This window comes from Octopus bimaculoides, chromosome 5, assembly GCF_001194135.2.
Source record: "Octopus bimaculoides isolate UCB-OBI-ISO-001 chromosome 5, ASM119413v2, whole genome shotgun sequence".
Taxonomy (NCBI): Eukaryota; Metazoa; Mollusca; class Cephalopoda; order Octopoda; family Octopodidae; genus Octopus; species Octopus bimaculoides.
Window position 1 is genome coordinate 11639350 of NC_068985.1, and position 2961 is coordinate 11642310.

General features: G+C 30.2%; 1 protein-coding gene across 1 annotated transcript in view; it reads right to left on the reverse strand.

The window, feature by feature from the left end:
- The window catches only part of LOC106884362 (uncharacterized), a 337312-nt gene extending 334901 nt beyond the window's left edge, over nt 1-2411 (reverse strand). Inside the window, exon 1 of the mRNA XM_052968142.1 lies at nt 1940-2411. The gene's annotated coding sequence lies outside the window, so the exon portion shown is untranslated. The remainder of the gene's footprint in view (nt 1-1939) is intronic.
- Nucleotides 2412-2961: the final 550 nt, after the last annotated feature.

Here is a 2961-nt window from a genome sequence, read left to right on the forward strand (position 1 = left end):
ATATATATATATATATATATATATATAAATGTGTATGTATATATATGTATATGTACGTACCTGTGTTATTGTGTCTGCTTGTGTGTATGTCTGAAAGTGTATAGCTGTATATATGGATGATTGTATATATGTATATAATTTGGAGAGAGAATGAAAGAGAGAGCGTGTAAAATGGAGAACAGTAACAAGTTGATTAAATCTATAGTCATAATCTCACCTCTAGAAGCTTAACATAACTAATAAAAATACATTATCTCTTGTGTATTACTTTTTCTTTAATTACTTTTATTTTCAGCGAAAAAGGTAGAACTGAACTTAATACTTTTGATACTTATTGCAGATGAAGGGGACCTCATTGAGGTTCACACATAAGTTTGTTGACCTCTGAGCTTTAAAGAAGCAGCGAGACCCTAAAGTAGGGAGTACGTATCGTACAAGCAACACAGAACGGGGAACTACTGGGAAATATAAACAAACTGAAGCCTGCATGCATGTACATGTCTTCACCGGAATTGATTTAATAACAACAAACTTCAGTCGTGCGCCCCGATATATTTATATATTATCCGAGTTGTTGTCATTGTGCTGTCTGCTCCACATCATCTCCGATAGGTTAGGACTGTGATCAAATGTGTTCTGTCAATGACCATCTCATCTTATTTCTAGCTACACATGTTGCTAGTATCGCACCGACAGTGGACGAAGCACACTTGTTGTAAACATTAAAAGACTAATTAACTGATGTGTGTGTATGTGTCAATATGTGTATGAGGCCTTATGTGTCTATGTGTCTATTGTGAAAGTGAAAAGTTAGGTTACTCAGAAGGTATAATGAATTAAACAAATGTAATTAAGTGCTGCATCGAATAATTAAATCTTCATTGAAAAGGGAAAGCTTGAATAAGAAAGTTAATAATAGAAAAGTTACAAAAGTAACTATTTGAAAGCGGAAAATAACCATGCCCCAAAATCCTAAAATTGTCGAAATTTACAAGAAGAATATGGAAAAAGAAAATTTTTTTATACAAAAAGCAAGTAAAAAATTGAGTAAAATATTTTAAAAGTTCTTTATTTTCTCGGAACATGCACAATTATGAAAGTAATTTATATATTTTTTCATGTACTATTTTATTCATATTTTTAAAATGAATTAAATTCATTGATAAGTTTTAAAATGTCGATTTTTTAAATATATAAACATGAAAGTTCATTAAAAAAAGAATAAAAATAAAATAAAATAAAAAATGGTCAGAAAAATTGGTAATAATTGATCATTATGATTCAAAGACAAGAAAAAACTATATATATATATATATATATGTCATTAATTATAAGAAATAGCCTGATTAATTTTCTTCCTTTTACACGATATATATATATACATACATCTTACGTACGCACACACGCCTACAGAAGCACACACAAACATAAGTATACATATCTATATACATATAATGTTATTCACGTTAATGAGGCGAAATAAAAGAAAACGAAATGAGAAAAAATATACATTATGTATTTGAGATACCGGTCGAAATTGAAGCGTATATATATATATATATATATATAAACAGATATGAACCCCAAACTATAATTGGAAAAAAGTGCAATATACATGCAAACAAGTGATTGATAAAGATGTATATATATATATATATATATATATATATATATATATATATATATATATATATATATATATATATATATGGTACCAAGGACGAGCGTCCGTCTTAAAAATTGTAAAAACAAACAGTAACACTATTTTTCTAATAAATGTAGAAAACCCGGTATAAAAAAAAGAGATACACACTTTCATAGGCACATACACACAGAAACACTTATACATACACCCACATGTATATATATATATATGAAATAAATATTTGAAAGTACAAATTTGTGTATATAGATATTTCTATTCTTTTTTGGTACTTACCTTTTTGTTTTATCTTGGATATATTATTAAAGCCCTGCTTTTAGATTGAGTGGCTATAGTTTAAGTTTTCCTATACTCAGCATATATATGAAGCAATATTTTCATATAAATTCACATCTACAACTTTGCCAATATCGGTGGCACACATGCCTTACTTTTCCCTGCTGAGTAGGATGCATTGCGTGGGCGAGTAATACGGTGATCAGACATCATCTCACCTGTAGAGGCATTTGAATTTTTAGCAGAACCTCCCCAAATTGAACACAGCTGAGTCGATCGTTCAGGGAACAACAAGGAAATGAATGATTTATAAGTAAACGAAGAAACTGAAGCGGAGAATGGAAGATAAAAATAACGCAAAATGAAAAATAAAAAAAAAGAGAGAAAAAAAATGATAATAAAACAATGAAGGATAGAATAAATAAACTGAAAGACAAAGAAATAAAGAAGGAAAGAAAAGAAGATGGAAAGAATGAAAACACTGGTTGAAGCTGTGAAGAGAACAAAGTACCAATGATAAAAGAGTGTGTGTTGGATGAGCTAAGTCAATGTATCAATAGAAGTCACAACATAATGATAGCGTTATTTTATCTATCAACATTCGCACACACTCCCATAGACACGAACTCAAAGACGCGTGCGTGCACAAGCACCCATGTACATATGCATGCTATGCATGCATACATACGCACACACAGACACACACAGACACAGACACACACACATACAGACACACACGCACGGACACACGTTTATATGTGTGTATACAAATATACTTGAGCGATTTAAAACGAAAATTACGCGATAATACGCATATGTACGTAAACACAAACGCGGGCGCATTTACATAAGCAAATTGTCAAACAATTAAAATAGCAGATAAGTTGTACCTTCGATATATGTATATGTGTGTATGTGTCATTGTGTGTGTATGTGTTTGTGTGTCAGTGTTTGTATGTGTATGTATGTGAGTGTGTAGATACATATATATATATATATATATATATATATATATATATATA